Raw genomic sequence first — 24,581 nt, 5'->3', positions numbered from 1 at the left:
TGTGTCAAGTTGGCTGGATGTCCTTTGGGTGGTGGACCATTCTTGATACACACAGGAAACTGTTGAGCGTGAAAAACACAACAGCGTTGCAGTTCTTGACATACTCACACCGGTGTGCCTGGCACCTACAACCATACCCCTTTCAAAGGCACTGAAATATTTTATCTTGCCCATTCAGCCTCTGAAAGTCACACAGACACAATCGTTGTCTCAAGGCTTAAAAATCATTCTTGAACCTGTCTTCCCTCCCCTTCATCTCCACTGATCGAAGTGGATTTAACAGGTGACATCAATAAGGGATCATAGCTTTCACATTGATTCACCTGGTCAGTCTATGTCTTGGAAATGTTTTGTACTCTTAATATCTTAAGTTCTGAGAACATGGTAACCACGTTCCGGGTATGTTCTATTTGACATTAAAGGAATGGTCTCTTGGAAACATTCCTTGCACATCACGGGAACGTTTGTTCTTAGTTCATGAAAAAGCGAATTAACTAGCGACGCCAAAACGCACGCCACGAGAGAGCAACTTCAAGGTCTCTCAGTTTTTAATGAGTGCACTGATGCCCACCTAAACTGACACCGGCAGCCATATAAGTGTTTTTCCCCCTCCCCTTTAATCTTTAATTAGCATAGTGGTCAGAGCTCTTCATTAATTTGGCCCTGAGGCTAAAGTTAGTCTACAGAACCACAACAATAAAACAGGTCAATGGGAAGCTGCAGGCTGACACTACACGCACTGAGATGGCCGGGTTGAGGGTTAATTGGACCTGCGTTTTAATGAGTGTTTAGGTGGTCTCTGTGTGTGTGTGTGTGTGTGTGTGTGTGTGTGTGTGTGTGTGTGTGTGTGTGTGTGTGTGTGTGTGTGTGTGTGTGTGTGTGTGTGTGTGTGTGTGTGTGTGTGTGTATTAGTAGGAGCACAGGCCTTAACTCACCCGCTCCACATGGAAGATAAGTTGCTCCTTGCCTCTGGGCTCTGGCTCAGTCCAGCTAAGCACGGCGTAGTTGTCACTCACCTCACAGGCATGGACACCAGTGGGAGCGAATGGGACTTTCATCTGATCTGAGGTCAGAGGGAAGAAGGGAGGATGGGTGTAGAAGATAGTAAAGACAACAGGGTCATGGTCAGAAGGAGAAAACGTTTTGAAACGGGGAGGTATACTATCTGAACTTGTCCAATAGGAACACATATTTTCCTTTTCCATTGCAAATATTTTTGCTACGGTGTACCCTGCTAAACAAGACAAGGAGCATTGGATCACATGACCAAGCAAGGGTCAGATATTATTTATTTTTATGAAAAACACACACACACACACACACACACACACACACACACACACACACACACACACACACACACACACACACACACACACACACACACACACACACACACACACACACACACACACACACACACACACACACACACACAGTTATTGATTCATTGAAACCTAAAGCTGTACCAGGGTGCCTCGAAAAGAGAGTATGGCAGTCTATGAGGTTGAGATAGTACTTTATTTCTCATCATAGTAATACACCATTCCCTGGTGTTTCCATGGCGTTTGCCTCCTCCTCCCTCTTTGAGCTACATCAGGGGCATGTTATGATCCATATTCAGAGAGAAGCACTCTGACTACCCTGGGCTATAATGTGCATTTACTAGGACACCATAGAGAATAGTCCACCTAATGGAACAAAGTACATTGCTTTCACAAAGCTATCACATGATGGAGTATATGAAGGAACATGACGTTGTTATATTAAATATCATAGGTGAAATTGCCACGGGGGGTTTTGTAGTTAAAAAAGATAGTGAGAGACAAGTGTTTCCGATGACAACAGTGTGTGCATTGCGTGATTTTGACCAATTGTTAGTAGGCATTGCCTGCCTGCTAATTGGTTGATGATGTCATTGGATACACTTATCTTTCTCTATCTTTTTTACGACAAAACATAGAAACACGCCATTTTCACACATGTTGATGTTGGTGCTGGAGACGATGAATATGAAGTTGACAAATGTTACAATTTTAAACTGCCACATGTTCTTTCTGCCCTATGTCAAACGTGTTACAGTTAACTGTTTCCTCCCCCCAAAAATCAGTTTTACAAAAACAAAAAATCACTTTCCACTTCCACTTATACTGTGTTTTCAAAATACCCCTCCATATAACCCCCCACCAAAAAATAAAATAAAATCCCCTCAAGAGAGGAATGATACATCATGTCAAACTGTATAGAATTGCAGAACATGTGTTTTCAAATGACAAAATAGTACCAAGGAGAAAGCAGAAATATGCAGTGGTACTTTATAGTACTCGGTCGAGGGTAAGTAGCTGGGGGATACCATTGAAAATGCTGTAGTGCCATAGCTACAAACACTGTTATTAATAGAACTACAATGATGATATATGTGGTTTCTCACTTTCCAGCTGATCTTTGGTGATGGGGATCTCTCTACCTCTGTCCATCTTGATAACTGAGAGAAATAAAGAAAGGAAACGCATGATAGCACAATGACTAGATAACATGGAAGAAACCGTCCATTCAATGCCAGCATGCCAGGGCTCAGCAGAGAGTAAGGTAGAGAAAGAGAGAGATGGGGGAAACAGTCAGAGGCAAGCAAACCTTCTGGCCGTTCTTCATCTGTGCCTAATGATCCACAGCATCTGACCAGAGCACCTATCTGTCCTCTCCGCTCCTCTTTCTCTCTCATAGCCCCCACCCACAGCGCACACATGGACGCACGTACTCACACACACGCATACTGTATGTTCTCGTGCATGAACTTAACACAGACACACACACACACACACACACACACACACACACACACACACACACACACACACACACACACACACACACACACACACACACACACACACACACACACACACACACACACACACACACACACACACACACACACACACACACACACACACACACACGTGTTATATATACTCTATGTGTTCTATTTAGCCTATGTTATGTCTCTCTCTATGTAATGACCTCTACCCAGAGTGTGTTCGGTGTGTAAATCTGAGTGTGCAGATTACCCATAGTTCTGGTGTGTTCTAAAGGGTAGGTGGTGATGACAGGCTTGGTGGCCTATGAGGGGCGTCCCACACCTGCCTGGTTGACGGCACACACCCTGAACTGGTAGATGGTGCTGTCACTCAGACCCCTCACAGGGTAGTGACATGCCTTCTGAATGGTGTCACTACAACTCACCCACTGCCCACTACCAATGTCACACCTGGGAATAGGGAGAGAGAGAGTGGAAGAGAGCGAGGGAGAGTGAGAGCGAGAGAGAAAGAGACAATGTGAGAAGGGAAAGGAGAAGATCAGAGACTTAAAAAAAAAAAAAATCACAACTTTATGACTTAGAAAATTGTTTTTAGCGCAACATTCCCCAATGTTGTTATTGCTCCATGAAATATAATTTTGTCATTATAAAATACATTTGTAAACATTTTTGATTGCATTAAAGAAAAACACATTTCAGCCAACAAAGGACAATCATTTTTCAAGCCAAATATATAATCTCAAAATAACAAGTCTCACAACTCATTTAGAAGAAAATGTGAAGAAGAAAAGCAGCCGTCAAATGCTGATAAATCAATACTGAACATGAAGCAATGCCACCTGGGAAAGCAAACAAAGTAAGGAAATAGCACGGGAGAACATTAAGCTGTGTATGTGTTGCTAGGCAACTGGAAGGTTAGGGCTCTGATGTTAGGTCTTTCTCTGATGCATATAATATATATATATATATATACATATATTGTATAAGACATCAGAGAGAGACCTAACATTAGTCTTTAATGTGCCCTCTGCATGCATGATAGAGAAGATGTGTAAGTACGATGAAAGTATGCATACACACACACACATGCACATGCACACACACACACACACACGCACATCGATCAGCTTCAGTGATTAGTGAGCACCTGTTACCTATGGGAGGGCTTTGATGCTGTTAACGCTGTGTTCCATGTTGAATTATTATCACGCATATCATCCATCTTCTTTGGGCTTTGCCAAATGGATATTACATCAAAGTTGGCTGGGGTTTTATCTGCCCGATCCAATTTCCTCACACACTGCAGAGTAAGTTGTGGCCCAACAGTTTAGTCTTGTTTGCTGTGTGTTGTTGATTTTGAGTAAACAACGATAGCTCATATCTAAGATAACTCTTATCGTTTAGATGGAACGTACACCTGAGTGGATCTATTCATTATCCGTGACATATTGAGAGCGCACGTTGCACTTCTAGAATTTACCCTGAGAGTAGTTTATTGCAATTTACCTCCTCAAAGTAATTCTAATCCCCTTTTCACACTATAGTGCCAACGCAAAACATACTGTTTTGGCCTGGGGCGGCAGGTGGCCTAGTGGTTAGAGCGTTGGGCAGGTAACCGAAAGGTTGCTAGATCGAATCCTTGAGATGACAAGGCAAAAAATCTGTCGTTCTGCCCCTGAACAAGGCAGTTAACCCACTGTTCCTAGGCTGTCATTGTAAATAAGAATTTGTTCTTAACTGACTTGCCTATTTGAATAAAAGTTCCTAAAAAAAAAAATGCAGGTATGCAGGCCAGCTTGGCTTAGTAGTGTGAAAAGGTTATATGAGACCTCAACCTATGTCCTTGGTATTTATTTATTTTGGAACTTTTGTGTGTAATGTTTACTGTTTTGTTTATTTCACTTGGTTTGGTAATGTAAGCATATGTTTCCCATGGCAATAAAGCCCTTTATATTGAAATTGAATTGAAAGGCTGGAGAGGGAGAGGACACAGAGAGAAAGAGAGGGAGACAGGGACATGGAGAGCAACGCAGAGGGAAAGAGAGATGGAAAAAAGGGAGTAAGAGAGAGAAAGTGAGGGAGAGAAGGATTTTGATAAACTCCCGTATCTACTGGGGGAAATACCAGTGTGCCATCAGAGCAGCAAGATTTGTGACCTGTTGCCACAAGAAAAGGTCAACCAGTGAAGAACAAACACCATTGTAAATACAATACCCATATTTCTGCTTATTTATTTTCCCTTTTGTACTTTAACCTTTTGTACATCGTTACAACACTGTATGTATACATAATATGGCATTTGTAATGTCTACTGTTCATTTTTTTATTGTTTATTTCACTTTTGTATATTATCTATTTCACTTGCTTTGGCAATGTTAACATATGTTTCCCATGCCAATAAAGCCCATTGAATTGAAGGAGTAAAAATTAGAGGGGGTGAGAGGGGGAGAGGCGGAGAGGGATGATTAAAAGCCAGCAAGGTAATGTAATCCACAGCAGTTCAATTAAACCCTCCCACAAAGTCTGTCTGGAGCAGCCATGTGAAAGCAAGACCAGGGAAGGGTGATGCATTGTCTGGAGGTAAGATTAACAGGTCCTCAAATCGGCATTAGTTATAAAGACAGCGCAAAGGAAAGCAATAGACAGAGACAGAGAAAAAGAGAGAGAGAGATGGAGAGAGAAGGAGAGATAGGAGTGAGAGATAGGAGAGAGAGAAGGAATGAGGGAATTATGTTAAGAGGATTAAAGAGATAAGATGTGACATGTATCAGACCCGTTTTCTATTCTCTGAGGCTTGAGAGACTGTTGCTTTTGCACCAACAAAAGAGTAGAGAAATGTCAAGTAAAATGTCTTTCCAACTTTCTTACTGTTTATGCTGCAAGTGTGAGAAATTGAAGTTGGAATCCATTGCGGTGAAACTGCCACGTCCGTTTGCGATATTACAACAATAAAATACGTTACTTCAAACCCCAAACACTTTTTTCACCCTCTGACATCATTGCACGCAATAACAATAACAAATGTGCCTTGGGTGATCAGTGGCGCTGTTTCACTTTTTGCAGATCTCAGCTTTAAGGCCAATGAGTCATGACCAATTGCCTAGGTATCAGCATGACTAGTCATAAATGTCCTTGCGGTCAAATGTCAGACATCTCGCTATTTTGACATATTCTATTGAGACCATTTTGAACTAGTAGACACCCTCAGTCCATAATTTACTTTGCTGTACTCGGTGGCTCCCTCCCTCCCTCCCTCCCTCCCTCCCTCCCTCCCTCCCTCCCTCCCTCCCTCCCTCCCTCCCTCCCTCCCTCCCTCCCTCCCTCCCTCCCTCCCTCCCTCCCTCCCTCCGATAAGCTATAAGGCTAAACCAAACACAGCCCTTGTCTCTTCTCTCTTACCTCCCATTTGTAATGCAAATTCAGAAAAAATCCACTTCCACTCCCGAATGACTCTAACTCCAGCAGGAGTTAAGGACCAAGATTTTTTTAATAAGACAGAAAATACAATGCAGTGCAATGGTTGTTAGTGATATTGAGGTCTTACTCTGGCTGGGAGTTTGCAGAGTTGGGGATGAGGGAGAGATGAGGGACAAGGGGGTGGGGAGGTGTGGGCGACTGAAGTCATTAAATATTCAGTGGACGTGACTGTGAATGTGGTGGGTTTAAATTAAGTGTGGAAGTGTTAGGTTTGTTTCGAAACGCACTACTGCTAAACCCCACCACAGACACCTGTGGGACCCAGACTTATTTTAAGGTCTCCTGGCAACTTTGGGGAGAAGCTACTTTTATTGTAGTGTTGGCTAGTTGCTTGAAGATCATAACAGGTCAGCTGGCAGCTGCCTTGCTCTTGGCATTGTGGTTTCTTATTATTGCCTTAATGTTGGTATAGTGCCTCTACTGGCACCGAAATCTCACCACTGACACCAAATGTATGGTGGCCACATTTTCACCAGAAAAACTATGAACACTCCAAACTCAGAGTTGCTATTGTGAATGTTATAGGGAACATGCAACCTCACACCAGACCCACAGATACACACAAAACATCACAGAACCTACCTTTGACAAAAATGTAGGCTTTATGCTCTTTGACCCCCTCCCAGGTACGCAGACGCACCATGTACATGCCCTCCTGCTCCTTGTGCACGCCTTTCAGGGTGAGGGAGGCGGAGAGAAGGGCGGTCTGAAGCTCCACCCTGCTGGACTGGCGCAGGTGGACTCCTGTGGAAGGGAGGTGGCATTCCTGTGGGCGGGTCCCACTTCATTTATACCAGGTTTCTTCCGCCCAGTTCCCTCTAGCAAGTGACGTACATCAGAATAATACAAAGAAGCTGAGGCAACAAAAAACAGCCCACTGGGCACACATTGGTTGAATCAATGTTGTTTCCACGTCATTTCTGTTGAACGAACATGGAATAGATGTTGATTTGACGTCTGTGCCCAGTGGGAAGGCTTTTGGCGATTCACCTGAATTTTCTCCTGAGTGTACAAAACATTAGGAACAGACTAAGGTAAATCCAGGTGAAAGCTATGTTCCTCAATTCATGTCACTTGCTAAATCCACTTCAATCAGTGTAGATGAAGGGCAGGAGACAGGTTAAATAATCATTTTTAAGCCTTGAGACAATTGAAACATGGATTGTGTATGTTTGCCATTCAGATAGTGAATGGTCAAGACAAAATATTTAAGTGCCTTTGAACGGGGTATGGTAGTAGGTGCCAGGCACACTGATTTGAGTGTGTCAAGAACTGCAACGCTGCTGGGTTTTTCACGCTCAACAGTTTCCCATGTGTAGCAAGAATGGTCCACCACCCAAAGGACATCCAGCCATCTTGACACAACTGTGGGAAGCATTTGAGTCAACATGGGCCAGCATCCCTGTGGAACGCTTTCGACAACTTGTAAAGTCCATGCCCCAATGAATTGAGGCTGTTCTGAGGGCGAATGGGTGTGCAACTCAATTTAAGGAAGGTGTTCCTAATGTTTTATACACTCAGTGTATAAAGTATGGCTTGTATACAGTTCAGACGATACAGCCAACAATTCCAATACTAGTTGATATTTGGAAAGGATTCATACTAGCCTGGTCTAAGATCTGTTTGTACTATCTTGCCAACTCCTATAGTCATTGTCGATAGGAGTTGACAAGACCACACAAACAGATCTGGGACCAAGCTAATAGCCACTTCCACTCACCATCTCTGAACCAGGCCACGTCCTGTTGGAAGGGCAGCAGGGCTGAGGAGAAGCCACACTGCAGGGTCAGATTCTCCCCCTCTTTCACCCAGGTCGGAGGGAAGCTGAACTCAAATAGAGCCTCCCGCTCTAGCATTGCAACTACAGAGGAAGAGGAGGAGGGGTGGGGGAAGGAGGAACAGTACGACGATAAGGAAGAGGGAAAAGGAGGAGGTGTAGGTGGGAACGTTGGGTGAAGAAGAGGAGGGGAAGGCAAAAGAAGAAGAGAAATAACCGACAGGCAAGAACGAACATATAGATGGGAAATAATCCACCGAGATGAGAACTAATTTCTCACCATCTCCAGCCTCACGATGACGTTATGTCAGATGAAGTTGAGGTTTGCCATCTGCGTACTATGGAGGACACTAGAGAATAATGGGATAACACGTCCCATTATTCTTGGCAAGCAATTAGTAAGAAGCCTTGGTCTCCCTCAGATTCTCTCACTTGTGGCAGCAGAGTGAAAACGCCCAATGCAAAGAGGACCTTAATTAACTGGACGAAGGCCCAGATATGCCAACTGGCATGTACTAGTAACGGAAGGGGGGATATTTTTCATCTTCAGGAATGCATGCACGCACGCACACAAGCACGAAGGACACACACACACACACACACACACACTTACTCCCTCTCTTGCACGCATGCACCCTTTTCCTGAAAAGGCCGCCCTCACAAGGGGATGAACATAGGGATCTTGAGAGACATGCGATTGAGAGAAACTTTTGACAGTTTCTGAAAAGGTACATTATTCCTAAGACATTATACAGCGCCTTGGGAAAGTTTTCAGACCCCTTGACTTTTTCCACATTTTGTGATGTTACAGCCGTATTCTAAAATTGATTAAATTCATTGTTTTCCTCATCAATCTACACACAATACCCAATAATGAAAACAGGTTTTTAGAAAAAATTACAAAATATATATCTATACTTTATTTGCATAAGTATTCAGACCCTTGGCTATGAGACTCAGGTGCATCCTGTTTCCATTGATCATCCTTGAAATGTTTCTACAACTTGACTGGAGTCCACCCATGGTAAATTCAATGTAGACATGATTTGGAAAGGCATACACCTGTTCATATAAAGTCCCACAGTTGACAGTGCATGTCAGCAAAAACCAAGCCATGAGGTCGAAAGAATTGTCCGTAGAGCTCCGAGACATGATTGTGTCGAGGCACAGATCTGGGGAAGGCTACCAAAAAGTTTCTGCAGTATTGAAAGTCCCCAAGAACACAGCTGCCTCCATAATTCTTAAATGGAAGAAGTTTGGAACCACCAAGACTCCTCCTAGTGCTGGCCACCCGGCCAAACTGAGCAATCGGCGGAGAAGGGCCTTGGTCAGGGAGGTGACCAAGAATGCGATGGTCACTCTGACAGAGCTCTGGAGTTCCTCTGTGGAAATGGGAGAACCTTCCAGAAGGACAACCATCTCTGCAGCACTCCACTAATCAGGCCTTTATGGTAGAGTGGCCAGATGGAAGCCACTCCTCAGTAAAATGTACATGACAGCCTGCTCGGAGTTTGCCAAAAGCCACCTAAAGACTCTCAGACCATGAGAAACCAGATTCTCTGGTTTGATGAAACCAAGACTGAACTCTTTGGCCTGAATGCCAAGTGTGATATCTGGAGAAAACCTGGAACCATCCCTACGGTGAAGCATGGTGGTGGCAGCATCATGCTGTGGGGATATTTTTCAGTGGCAGGGACTGGGAAACTAGTCAGGATCGAGACAAAGATAAATGGAGCAAAGTACAGAGAGATCCTTGATGAAAACCTGCTCCAGACCACTCAGGACCTCAGACTGGGGCGAAGGTTGACCTTCCAACATGACAATGACCCTAAGCACACAGCCAAGCCAACGCAGGAGTGGCTACGGGACAAGTCTCTGAATGTCCTTGAGTGGCCCAGCCAGAGCCAGGACTTGAACCCGATCGAACATCTCTGGAGAGACCCTAAAGTAGCTGTGGAGTGACGCCCCCCATGCAACCTGACAGAGGTTCAGAGGATCTGAAGAGAAGAATGTATGCCAAGCTTGTAGCAAGACTCAAGGCTGTAATCGCTGCCAAAGGTGCTTCAGCAAAGTTCTGATTAAAGGGTCTGAATACTTATGAAATGTAAAATATATATATTATTTTTTGCCTTGTCATTGTGGGGTATTGTGTGTAGATTTATGAGAAGAAAAAAACGATTTCATCCATTTTTAGAATAAGGCTGTAACAAAATAAAATTTGGAAAAAGTCAAGGGGTCTGAATACTTTCCGAATGCACTGTATGAAGAGTTAATATCCAAAATGCTATATCCACAAATGTTTCACATTTTTGTTTTTTCATCATAAATGATTGCTTATGGGTACCTTCGTATGTGTGTAAAATGTTATTACTCTTCTCAGATTTGAGATGTGTATGAAAATGTGTTTTCGCAAAACGCCATATATAAATTATTTAGCTGGAATGGAATGTTTGTGTCCTGTATATTTGACTGTGATATGTGGTTGTCTCTCCTAGCTGTCTTAAGATGAATGCAATTCCTCTAAGTCACTCTGGATAAGAGCATATGCTAAATGACTAAAATGTCAAATGTAAATGTTTTACAAACAGATCTCATATTACTGTAGTGAATAATAAAAAATAAAAAACATGTTTTGAATATTGTATGTATCATGTGTACAGTTATTTATAAGCAATTTAGTTATTTGTTACATTTGACTGTGTAAAACCTATCAGTACTACTTATTTCTCTGAGAGTGAGGCGGATATATAGCATTTAGCAAAAAAACATGATTATTTGTCTCTTTGAAACAAAACAATCAAGTGATAGATGTTAAACAAATACAGGTCTGTCACTGAACAACCCCATGCCATGACTAAATAGTGAAAAAAACACACCAATCTATTTCATAATGTATTTAAACAATAAAAGCTAATTGACGAACATGAAACTCTTCCTTTTCGGAGCTCCCCTTTTCCCATCTACAAAACAGGGTCGAGCCTAATTGTGAGATAAAACTGAAAACTACCAGGCCTTGTCCGATCCCATTCCCACCAACAGATCTGAAAGGTCGCAGACATGTTTCCATGATGATCTTTGTCTAAATAACAGACCAGGGCAATCATTCGGATGCACATCAATTGAATAACTCCCCATCTCTCCCCAACGTTTTCTCTGTTTCAGTCATTCCCTGCATGTCCCCGTCATGATTATGATAAATGTGCTGGGGTTGCCCTTTTTTGGGGGGGAGTAATCCACATTGGATAATAGTATCTGTCTCCCTGCTCCACATGGCATAATGAAGTCTCAGCACCACGCTAATGTCATTCTGCAATTCAAATCCCATTTTCTCCTCAGCAAGTGTGTATGAATGGCATTACATGCTGATAAAGCTTCGTTCAGAATGATTGCGATTTCATTTCAAACGTGCAGAGGACACCACTCTCTGAGTCCATTGATTGTGACTTGCACACCACTTTAAACAATGTGTGACACAGTGAGTTTGTTTTTGTCAATAACAGTTTGATCCAGTTGTGTGTGATGCTGACACAATCTAGGAAGAGCAAGTCATTTACTAAGGCAACACAGCAGTGCTAAACAATCTAGATAAATAATCTGTTGGTTATAGTCAGTGTCTAATCACTATTCTGCATGGTTTCCCTGTGGGTGCAACCAGCCTCTCTACTAGCTCAGTATCTGGGTGGGAGAGCGACATAGCCTATATGTATAGGGCTCCTAAGCTGCCGGCAAATGTGTACAAATCGCACACTCTCTCTCTGTGCTGAAATATGCATGACTCTGACTGGCGCTGAAATGGCAGCGATTCGTTCACCTGCCCCTCCCAATCAACTCCTTTATATACAGGCGCACACATGTGCACATACACACACACACACACACACACATGCCCCCGACACACACTCCCTCAACACACACTCCGATGAACCATAAGCACCCCTTTGCCATCCAATCCATCCTTGCATCCAGTCAGCCAAACCATGTCAGAGTACATGCAGCAGAGCCTCAGAGTTGTCAGTGTCTTCAAAGGCTCAGTCTTAGCGGAGGAGAAGAGAGTGAACTTCAAAAGGCGGCAGAGAAATTAAAACGGACATTTTTCATTAGACACTGCATGAAACTTACTTGGGGTCCAGGATTGCTCGATTGAGGCCTCGGCTCCTTGATATGCTGAATCGTGGAGTGGGGGGACAAGGAGGAGAGAGAGAGGGGTGGGGAGAGTGCAGAGAGTTAGAGGGAAAGGAGAGAGAAAGAGAGACAAATCAATCCTGGCAAAGCCACTTGTATACACGTCACAACTAATATTCCCTTTAACCTATTTTAAACAATCGAAGGAGAATGTGAGCATGTGAAATATGGATGATAGGTGAATAGGAGCGCTTGGCCCCTTGAAGTGTCTCATTACTCCTTCGCCATTTAATTGATCTACGAGGAGAAGGAGTGTCCCGGTATTGTCAGGGCACCCTCACACTGTTTCTAGGCCATTAACTTCTTATGGCTGAAGTGGCAGTATTGAGTAGCTTGGATGAAAGGTGCCCATATCAAACGGCCTGCTCCTCAGTCATAGTTGCTAATATTTGCATAGTATTATTAGTATTGGATAGCAAACACTCTAAAGTTTCTAAAACTGTTTAAATTATGTCTGTGAGATTAACAGAACTCATATTGGCAGGCAAAATCCTGAGTTGAAATCAAAACAGGAAGTCAGAAATCTGAGTTTGTATGTATTCACCAGAGTCCCCAATGAAATCCCCTTGAGTTATGAATGATTGTGCACTGCCTAGGGGTTCCACTAGATGTCAACCATCGATAGAAATTATAATGAGACTTCTATGATGTTGTGGGAGAGAATGATAGCAGAATCAGTCAGGTGTCCATCAAGCAGCCATTTTCTGATCATGCTTTTTCCTCATGGAAGTCACTTACGTTCCATTGCTCACGAAGACAAGAAAGAATACTCCGGTTGGAACTTTATTGAAGCTATATGTTAAAAACATCCTAATGATTGATTCTGTACTTAGTTTAAAATGTTTCTTCGACCGGTAATATCACTTTTTGAAGTTTTTTTCCGATATAACGCTGACCAGAATTAGCATTTGGATATGTAAACCAGACGCGCTAACAAAAGAAGGTATTTGGACATAAATAACGGATTTTTTCAAACAAAACAAACATTTATTGTGGACCTGGGATTCCTGGTGTGCTTTCTGATGTAGATCATCAAAGGTAAGGGAATATTTATCATATATTTTCTTGTTTATGTTGACGCCATCTTTGCGGCTGTGGTGTTTTACTTTTGAGCGCCGTCTCAGATTATAGTGTGGGTTTCTTTTTCCGTAAAGTTTTTTTGTAATCTGACACAGCGGTTGCATTAAGGAGAGGTATATCTATAATTCCATGTGTATAACTTGTATTATCATCTATATTTATGAGTATTTCTGTTGAAACGATGTGGCTATGCAAAGTCACTTGATGTTTTTGCCGCTAGTGAATCTAGTCGTCTCAATGTAAACTCAGATTTTTTTATATAAATATGAATTTAATCAAACAAAACATGCATGTATTGTGTAACATGAAGTCCTATGAGTGTCATTTTATGAAAATAATCGAAGGCTAGTGATTAATTTTATCTCTATTCTGGTTTTTGTGAAGCTATCTTTAGCTGGAAGAAATGGCTGTGATTATTGTGGTTTTGTGGTGACCTAACATAATCGTTTGTAGTGCTTTCGCTGAAAAGCCTATTTGAAATCGTAAACTTTGGTGGGATTAAAAACAAGATTACCTTTAAAATGATATAAGACACATGAATGTCTGAGGAATTTTAATTATGAGATTTCTGTTTTATGAATTTGGCGCCCTGCACTTCGACTGGCTGTTGTCATATCGATCCCGTTAACGGGACTTCAGCCATAAGAAGTTTTAAGAAGCTTGGGGAAAAGATTCATAGTTGAATTAATTAATTACTCATGTAATATTATTAACATCCCTTCTGTCAACAGAGTTGTTGTGGTGGTGTAGCGAATGGTCCAAAGTTCTGTTAATGTGGGCGGTAGACTGCAGACACCATAGGTTTTTGGTTAGTTAAAACCTCTTTGGGCTAGGTGGGACGCTAGCGTCCCATCTCGGCAACATCCGGTGAAATTGCAGAGCGCGAAATTCAAAATACAAAAATCATAATATTAAACATTCATGAAAATACAAGTGTCATACATCATTTAAAAGCTTAACTTCTTGTTAATCCAGCCGCTTTGTCAGATTTCAAAAAGGCTTTACGGCGAAAGCATACCATGCAATTATCTGAGGACAGCGCCCCGCATACAAAAGCATTAAAAACATTTTCCAAACCAGCAGAGGCGTCACAAAAGTCAGAAATAGCGACAAAATAAATCACTCACCTTTGAAGGTCTTCCTCTGTTTGCAATCCCAAGGGTCCCAGCTACACAACAAATGGTCATTTTGTTCGATAAAGTCCTTCTTTATATACCAAAAAAGTCAGTTTAGTTGGTGCGTTTGATTCAGTACAAAGGAATCCCAAAAGTTACAAATAAACTTCGTCCAAACTAGTCAAACAACGTTTATAATCAATCCTCAGGTACCCTAATATGTAAATAAACGATACAATTTAAGACAGAATGTGGTATGTTCAATACCGGAGATAAATAACGAGGTGCGCGCCCTCATCCACACGCGCCAAAGACTACAGTCAAAATGAGAGCCACCTTGAAAAACTACAACTACTAATGAATTTTTCAAAAAACAAGCCTGAAACCCTTTCTAAAGACGGTTGACATCTAGTGGAAGCCATAGGAACTGCAATCTGGGAATATTTCCTTAGATCCCATAGACAAGCATTTCAATGGGTGGTGAGCTCAAAAAATAAAATTTCCGGATGGATTCTCCTCAGGTTTTTGCCTGCCATATCAGTTCTGTTATACTCACAGACATTATTTTAACAGTTTTAGACACTTCAGTGTTTTCTATCCAATGTTTCCAATTATATGCATATCCTAGGTTCTGGGCCTGAGTAACAGGCAGTTTACTTTGGCCACGTCAGTCATCCGAACTTACGAATACTGCCCCCTAGCCTTAAGAAGTTTTAATAAGCGGACTAACCCATTTAATATTAAGATGTTTTATAGGGGCAGTGAAATGTGTTGTTTTACAGTGTCAGCCATAGTAGTACAGCACCCCTGGAACAAATTAGGGTTAAGTGCCTTGCTCAAGGGCACATCGGCAGATTTCTGACCTTGTCTGGTAGGGTATTCAAACCAGCTGTCACGTGTGCTCCCTCTCCGGCCTCTAGGCGCACACATGTCACCATCGTTAGGCGCATCAGCGCATTATGCCACTCACCTGGACTCCATCACCTCCTTGATTATCTGCCCTATATATGTCACTCCCTTTGGTTCCTTCCCCAGGCGTCATTATTTCTGTTTCTGTGTCATGTCTGTGTGTTGTTCGTGTTTTCTTGTTTTATATTAAGTTAAGTTTATTTATGAAAACACTCACTCCCTGAACTTGCTGAACTCCCTGAACTTCCGGACTCTCAGCGCACATCGTTACACCAGTGACCTTCCAGTTACTGGCCCAATGCTCTAAGCGCTAGGCTACACGTGTTTCAGCACTCGTAATGGCATGTAATGTAATGCACTAATCAGTTTAGATTGAAGGTGTAGGCTATTGATATGGTATAGAATCCCACTCATCTAGGTGCAAACCATCACTACAGATGGAAACTGGATCAAGATGATTTGGAAATAATTGGTATGGATGAATGGGGATTTAAATCCCATAGAAGTATGAATGAGCATCCCTTTAGGTTGTCTCACATGAGTAAAACAAGTATGGATTAGTATGGAACAGGAAAGGGGGAAATGTGACATGGTTACCCATTTCACATGATCTATCTGAATGTGAGGCAGAGGAGCAATCTGCATGCAGGAATACCATGTCCATGAAAGTTGTCAGAATCAGCAACTACTTACAGTTGACCACCAGAGTGGCAATGGTAGTTGCTTCACCCAGAGAACTCTTGGCAACCACCTTGTACTCCCCAGCATCCTCAACAGAGGACCTGGGGATGGGGAAGGGTGATGACTCATGTGTTTGTGCCACCATCTTGGCTCCAGGCTGAGCCCAAAGCTAAATCACAAGACATGTCAACATTCTCACGTACAGTGCCTTCAGAAAGTATTGTTACAACCTGAATTTTAAATTGATTAGATGTGGATGTTTTGTCACTGGCCTACACACAATACCCCATAATGTCAAAGTGGAATTATGTTTTTAGAAATTTGTACAAATTGATTAAAAATGAAAAGCTTAAACGTCTTGAGTCAATAAGTATTCAACCCCTTTGTTATGGCAAACATAAATAAGTTCAGGAGTAAAAATGTGCTTAACAAGTCACATAATAAGTTGCATGGACTTGCATGTGTCTAATAATAGTGTTTAACATTATTTTTGAATGACTACCTCATCTTTGTACCCCACACATACAACTATCTATAAGGTCCCTCAGTTGAGCAGTGAATTTCAAACACAGAGTCAACCACAAAGACCAGGGAGGTTTTCCAATGCCCTTTGAGCATGTTGAAGTTATTAATAATACTTTGGATGGTGTATTAATACACCCAGTCACTACAAAGATACAGGTGTCCTTCCAAACTCAGTTGCTGGAGAGGAAGGAAACCGCTCAGGAATTTCACCATGACTTTAAAACAGTGACAGAGTTTAATGGCTTTGATAGGAGAAAACTGAGGATGGATCAACAGCATTGTAGTTACTCCACAATACTAACCTAATTTCCAGAGTGAAAATAAGGAAGCCTGTACAGAAAAAAACATATTCCAAAATATGCATCCTGTTTGCAACATGGCACTAAAATACAAGGTATTTTGTGTAGATGGGTGAGAAAAAAAACCATTTGATCCATTTTGAATTCAGCCTGAAACACAACAAAATGTAGAATACGTCAAGGGGTGTGAATACTTTCTGAAGACAGTATAGTTCACTCTCATATTCAGGAAGGGGGAGGAAATGGAAGAGGGGAGTGGAAGTAACTACAACGTCTTGAAAAGCAGGGTGCTAAAGGTATACAGCTGTTCCCTGGACACCATATGTGAATGGATTGCCCCCCGTCTATCTTCAGAGCTGCTAAGTGACTTAAACTGGGACATGCTTAACACCCCAGCCATCCTACAATCTAAGCTTGATGCCCTCAATCTCACACAAATGATCAATGAACCTACCAGGTACAACCCTAAATCCGTAAACACGGGCACCCTCATAGATATCATCCTAACCAACTTGCTCTCCAAATACACCTCTGCTGTTTTCAACCAAGATCTCAGCGATCACTGCCTCATTGCCGGCATCCGCAATGGGTCTGCGTTCAAACGACCACCCCTCATCACTATCAAACGCTCCCTAAAACACTTCAGCGAGCAGGCCTTTCTAATCGACCTGGCCCAGGTATCCTGGAAGGATATTGACCTCATCCCGTCAGTAGAGGATGCCTGGTTATTCTTTAAAAGTGCCTTTCTCACCATCTTAAATAAGCATGCCCCGTTCAAAAAATGTAGAACCAGGAACAGATTTAGCTCTTGGTTCACTCCAGACCTGACTGCCCTTGACCAGCACAAAAACGTATTGTGTCGTATTGCATTAGCATCGAAAGCCCCCATGATATGCAACTTTTCAGGGAAGTTAAGAACCAATATACACATGCAGTTAGGAAAGCTAAGGCTAGCTTTTTAAAACAGAAATTTGCATCCTGTAACACAAACTCAAAAAAGTTCCGGGACACTGTAAAGTCCATGGAGAATAAGAGCACCTCCTCCCAGCTGCCCACTGCACTGTGGCTAGGAAACATTGTCACCACCGATAAATCCACTATAATTGAGAATTTCAATAAGCATTTTTCTACGGCTGGCCATGCTTTCCACCTGGCTACCCCTACCCTGGTCAACTGCCCTGCATCCCCCACAGCAACTTGCCCAAGCCTCCCCCATTTCTCCTTCACCCAAATCCAGATAGCTGATGTTCTGAAAGAGCTGCAAAATCTGGACCCCTACAAATCAGCCGGGCTAGACAATCTGGACCCTCTCTTTCTACAATTATCTGCCGCAATTGTTGCAAACCCTATCACTAGCCTGTTTAACCTCTCGTCTATCGTCTGAGATTCCCATAGATTGGAAAGCGGCCGCGATCATCCCCCTCTTCAAAGTGGGAGACACTCAAGACCCGAACTGCTACAGACCTATATCTATCCTACCCTGCCTTTATAAGGTCTTCGAAAGCCAAGTTAACAAACAGTTTACCGACCATTTCGAATCCCACCATACCTTCTCCGCTATGCAATCTGGTTTCAGAGCTGGTCATGGGTTCACCTCAGCCACGCTCAAGGTCCAAAACGATATCATAACCTCCATTGATAAGAGACATTACTGTGCAGCCGTATTCCTCGACCTGGCCAAGGCTTTAGACTCTGTCAATCACCACATTCTTATCGGCAGACTCAACAGCCTTGGTTTCTCAAATGGTTTCTCAGTGTGTCAAATCGGAGGGCCTGTTGTCCGGACCTCTGGCAGTCTCTGTGGGGGTGTCACAGCGTTAAATTCTCGGGCCGACTCTCTTCTCTGTATACATCAATGATATCGCTCTTGCTGCTGGTGATTCTCTGATCCACCTCTACGCAGACGACACCATTCTGTATACTTCTGGCCCTTCTTTGGACACTGTGGTAACTAACCTCCAGACGAGCTTCAATGCCATACAACTCTCCTTCCGTGGCCTCCTACTGCTCTGAAATGCTAGTAAAACTAAATGCATGCTCTTCAACCGATCGCTGCCCACACCTGCCCGCCCGTCCAGCATCACTACTCTGGACGGTTCTGACTTAAGAATATGTGGAAAACTACAAATACCTAGGTGTCTGGTTAGACTGTAAACTCTCCTTCCAGACTCACATTAAGTATCTCCAATCCAAAATTAAATCTAGAATCGGCTTCCTATTTCGCAACAAAGCATCCTTCACTCATGCTGCCAAACATACCCTCGTAAAACTGACCATCCTACCGATCCTCGACTTCGGCGATGTCATCTACAAAATAGTCTCCAACACTCTACTCAACAAATTGGATGCAGTCTATCACAGTGTCATCCGTTTTGTCACCAAAGCCCCATATACTACCCACCACAGTGACCTGTACGCTCTCGTTGGCTGGCACTCGCTTCATACTCGTCCCCAAACCCACTGGCTCCAGGTCATCTATAAGTCTTTGCTAGGTAAAGCCCCACCTTATCTCAGCTCACTGGTCACCATAGCACCACCCACCCGTAGCACGCACTCCAGCAGGTATATCTCACTGGTCACCCCCAAAGCCAATTCTTCCTTTGTCCGCCTTAACTTCCAGTTCTCTGCTGCCAATGACTGGAACGAACTGCAAAAATCACTGAAGCTGGAGGCTCATATTTCCCTCACTAGCTTTAAGCACCAGCTGTCAGAGCAGCTCACAGATCACTGCACCTGTACATAGCCGATCTGTAAATAGCCCATCCAACTACCTCATCCCCATGCTGTATTTATTTATTTATCTTGCTCCTTTCCACCCCAGTATCTCTACATGCACATTCATCTTCTGCACATCTATCACTCCAGTGTTTAATTGGTATATTGTAATTACTTCGCCACCATGGCCTATTTATTGCCTTACCTCCCTTATCTTACCTCTGCACATCTATCACCCCAGTGTTTAATTGCTAAACTGTAATCATTTCGCCACTATGGCCTATTTATTGCCTTACCTCCCTAATCTTACTACTTTTGCACACACTGTATATAGATTTTTCTACTGTATTATTGACTGTATGTTTGTTTATTCCATGTGTAACTCTGTGTTGTTGTATGTGTCGAACTGCTTTGCTTTATCTTGGCCAGGTCGCAGTTGTAAATGAGAACTTGTTCTCAACTAGCCTACCTGGTTAAATAAAGGTGAAATAAAAATAAAAAATACACATGAAAATTATTTTGGTTACCTTCTGATTTCCAGCGAGTTGAGGCCAAACTTCTGCTTCAGACTGTAGTTCCAGGCCTGGCCATAAGCACTCAGAGGTACCCCATTATTATACCTGGGAATGGAGCGAGTTAATAACAGTCCAAATGACTAACAAAACTTAACATAAACTAACAAAAATCCCAATTAAATGTAAACATGACCACTGTTAAGCAATGTTCCTGCCCGTTGATAATTATGCTAATCTATGCAACAGTTAATATGACTCCTTTAGCATATAGATGGCTTTTGATCTCCCATTTCTTCTTGAGGTCCGTCTCAGTCGAGTCAAGACTCTCGGAGCTCATTGGGATGCATGCGTCCCATCTGGGATTGTTCAACTCATAAGCCGCAGGTCATCTGGTCCACAGCTCTGACTATGCGCAGGCATGAATACTGAACACATATTCTTTTCATCAGCTAGTCTTTTAGTGCATCTGCTTATCAAGGATGATGGTTATACACATTGCCAAGGCTTATACCGAAGCAAATAAGGTGATTTCACCCACAAATATCAGAGCAATATTCCAATTCAGGAATCAAAGTTTAACATGACAAAACCTGTGAAGCTACATAATAAGCATACTGTAACCTATCCGTCTTCAGAGATTTTCAATGGAGGTCATTAGTCTTGAGTGTGAGTGCTTACCAGGTGACCCTAGGGGGTGGGCATCCCTGGAAGTTGCAGGAGAGTTTGATCCCCATGCCCTCCCACACCATGTGGGCTCTTAGCGGGATAGGGAAGTCTGGGGCCTTATGACTCAGGCCCTCCAGATACTTCAAATGGATGGAAGCCTTCTGCTCAGCCTGGAACACAGATAGACACAGCTGGTATTCAAATGCACTTACAGTAAAGACAACAACCTCTCCCTCAATGTGAGCAAGACAAAGGAGCTGATCGTGGACCTCGGGAAAAGGCGGGCCGAACAGGCCCCCATTACCATCAGAGGGGCTGTAGTGGAGCGGGTCGAGAGTTTCAAGTTCCTTGGTGTCCACATCACCAACAAACTACCATGGTCCAAACACACCAAGACAGTCGTGAAGAGGGCACGACAAAACCTTTTCCCCCTCATGAGACTGAAAAGATTTGGCATGGGTCCCCAGATCCTCAAAAAGTTCTACAGCTGCACCATCGAGAGCATCCTAACCATTTGCATCACCACCTGGTATGGCAAATTCTCGGCATCTGACCGTAAGGCGCTACAGAGGGTAGTGCGTACTCAATCCAGGACCTATATAAGAAGAAAGCCCATGAAATTGTCAGAGACTCCAGTCACCAAAGTCATAGACTGTTCTCTCTGCTACAGCACGGCAAGCGGTACCGGTGTGCCAAGTCTAGGACCAAAAGGCTCCTCAACAGCTTCTACCCCCAAGCCATAAGACTGCTGAACAATTAATCAAATGGCCACCGGACTATTACATTGAGCCCCCTCCATTTGTTTTGTACACTGCTGCTACTCGCTGTTTATTATCTATGCATAATCACTTCACCCCTTCCTACATGTACAAATTACCTCAACTAACCTGTACCCCTGCACACTGACTCGGTACCGGTACCCCCTGTATATATCCTCATTATTGTTATGTTAATATATATTTTTTTTAACTTTAGTTTGGAAAATATTTTCTTTACTCTTCTTGAACTGCACTGTTGGTTAAGGGATTGTAAGTAATAATTTCACGGTAAGGTCTACACTTGTTGTATTTGGCGCATGTGACAAATAAACTTTGATTTGATTTGATTACTGGTCAACTGACATAAGGCAAAGAAATGTCAAAATCTCAGCAAGCCATGGGGAAATGTAGGGATGTCAGCGTTGGGGACATATAACTACAATGGTTAAATGAGACCATGTTGATTTTCCACTGGGCAACAGTTTTTATACATTCGGCCCTACCAAATTCACAATACTGTAGGCCTATTTTTCAGTGTCCGGAGTGTCCGTGTATATCTGTATGTGATGAGATCAGAGCAGACTCTTACCTGCCTACGCAAGGCCATGCAGTCACAGCATTGGCGGACATAATGCTGTTCCCTGAGCACCTCCACCTTCTCAGCCTCATTCCAAACAGGGTCCACTTCTCTTCAGTTCTCAGACCCTGTTCATCCGCTGCCATGGTCTCCTTCAGGACATCCCTATTGGACCAGAGCACCAAGAGATTCTCTGTTAGAAAACCACTGAGAAAAGGCCTATTGGCAAACGTGCACACAGTACATATACCAACTCCTTGTGACACTGAGGCTGTCCTAATCATAGAAATATAAATAAGCAATAACGCACGAGGGGGTGTGGTATATGGCCAAGGGCTGTTCTTAAGGACGACGCAACGCGGAGTGCCTGGATACAGCCCTTAGCCGTGGCCTTATACCACAAACCCCTGTGGTGCCTTTCAGCTATTTTAAACTGGTTACCAACGTAATTATAACAGTATAAATAAATGTTTTGTCATACCAATGGTATACGGTCTGATATAGCACGACTTTCAGCCAATCAGCATTCAGTGCTCGAACCACCCAGTTTATCATGATATTTATATGGTCCTAATATGGACACCTTACATAATCTTATAATAGATCACTGATATTGCATAATTTGTGCATGCACTGTAGGCTTGCCAGTACTGTAGTTCTATTGTGTTGCACTCATATAGACTCAATACACATTTTTTCTTGTTGTCTGCTGACAAATGCACTGATCATGCCCACCCCAAAAATCCAAAGCAGAAACAAGACCATGAGCAACAAATGTTGTTGTCAAGGCAACACTGCAGCCTCTCTGAGATAACAGTTTAACTGTGAGGATGTCATTGGAGGAAGAAGGGGAAAGGACAAATTGGACAAAGCACAAAGAATACAGCAATATAAATCACACAGCTTGTGCCTATAGTCGATACAATATATCACCTTCAAGCAGGTTTTGTTTTTTTCTAAGGCTTTGTGTATGGGGATGGTTGATATGGTTATGCATCTGCCTCTTTTGCCAGGGGTTTGCGTTTTTGAATCAGGCGTTAAAAAGTTGTTTTTTGTTGTTGTTGTTTTTTAAGCTTTACATGTCGGCCCCAGCCTCAAACTCAGGTCCTGTATGTAGCAAACTGACCTGCTCTGCCCATTCATCGCCATTTACCCGTTGTTGTCTTAGCTCTCCTGATCAACACCTGTGGTTGCTTTATGCCTCTCCCTAATGTCAATATGCCTTGTCTACTGCTGTCTTGGCTAGTTCTTATTGTTTTATTTCACTGTAGAGCCCTCAGTTCCGCTCCAAATGCATTAGATAGCTCTTTTGTCCCACCCCACACACATACGGAGACTCACCTGGCTTAACTGGTGCCTCCAGAGACCCAACCTCTCTCATTGTCACTCAACGTTTAGGTTTACCTCCACTGTACTCACATCCTACCATACCATTGTCTGTAAATTATGACCTGAATCTATTCTACCACACCCAGAAATCTGCTCCTTTTACTCTCTGTCCCCAACGCACTAGACAACCAGTTCTTAAAGCCTTTAGCCGTATGGTTATCCTACTCCTCCTCTGTTCCTCTGGTGATGTAGAGGTTAACCCAGGCCCTGTATCCCCCAGTTCCACTTCTATTCCCCAGGCGCTATCATTTGTTGACTTCTGTAACCGTAAAAGCCTTGGTTTCATGCATGTTAACATCAGAAGCCTCCTCCCTAAGCTTGATTTATTCACTGCTTTAGCACACTCCGCCAACCCTGATGTCCTAGCCGTATCTGAATCTTGGCTAAGGCCACCAACAATTCTGAAATTTCCATCCCCAACTACAAAACTTTCCGCCAAGATAGATCTGCAAATGGGGGTGGAGTTGCAATCTACTGCAGGGATAGCCTGCAGAGTTCTGTCATGCTATCCAGGTCTGTGCCCAAACAGTTTGATTTCCAGAAATAAGTCTCTCACTGTTGCCACTTGTTACAGACCCCCCTCAGCCCCCAGCTGTGCCCTGGACACCATATGTGAATTGATTGCCCCCCATTTATCTTAAGAGTTTGTACTGTTAGGTGACCTAAACTGGGATATGCTTAACACCCCGGCCATCCTACAATCTAAGCTAGATGCTCTCAATCTCACACATATTATCAAGGAACCTACCAGGTACAACCCTAAATCCAATAACACGGGCACCCTCGTAGACATCATCCTGACCTACCTGCCCTCTAAATACACCGCTGCTGTCTTCAGATCTCAGCGATCACTGCCTCATTGCCTGTGTCAGTAATGGGTCCGCGGTCATTCGACCACCCCTCATCACTGTCAAACCCTCCCTAAAACATAAGCAGGCCTTTCTAATCGACCTGGCCCGGGTATCCTGGAAGGATATTGACCTCATTCCGTCAGTAGACGATGCCTGGTTATTCTGTCATGCCCTGATCTGTTTCACCTGTCCTTGTAATTGTCTCCACCCCCTCCAGGTGTCGCTTATTTTCCCAATTGTATTTATC

At 43.1% G+C, this 24,581-nt stretch overlaps 1 pseudogene; it reads right to left on the bottom strand.

The window, feature by feature from the left end:
• The window catches only part of LOC139572607 (myomesin-3-like), an 81,036-nt pseudogene that overhangs the window by 19,778 nt on the left and 36,677 nt on the right, over positions 1–24,581 (bottom strand).

Source organism: Salvelinus alpinus, chromosome 4 (assembly GCF_045679555.1).
Source record: "Salvelinus alpinus chromosome 4, SLU_Salpinus.1, whole genome shotgun sequence".
Classification (NCBI taxonomy): Eukaryota; Metazoa; Chordata; class Actinopteri; order Salmoniformes; family Salmonidae; genus Salvelinus; species Salvelinus alpinus.
The sequence above is the reverse complement of the archived record's forward strand: the minus strand, read 5'-3'. Positions and strand labels throughout refer to the sequence as shown.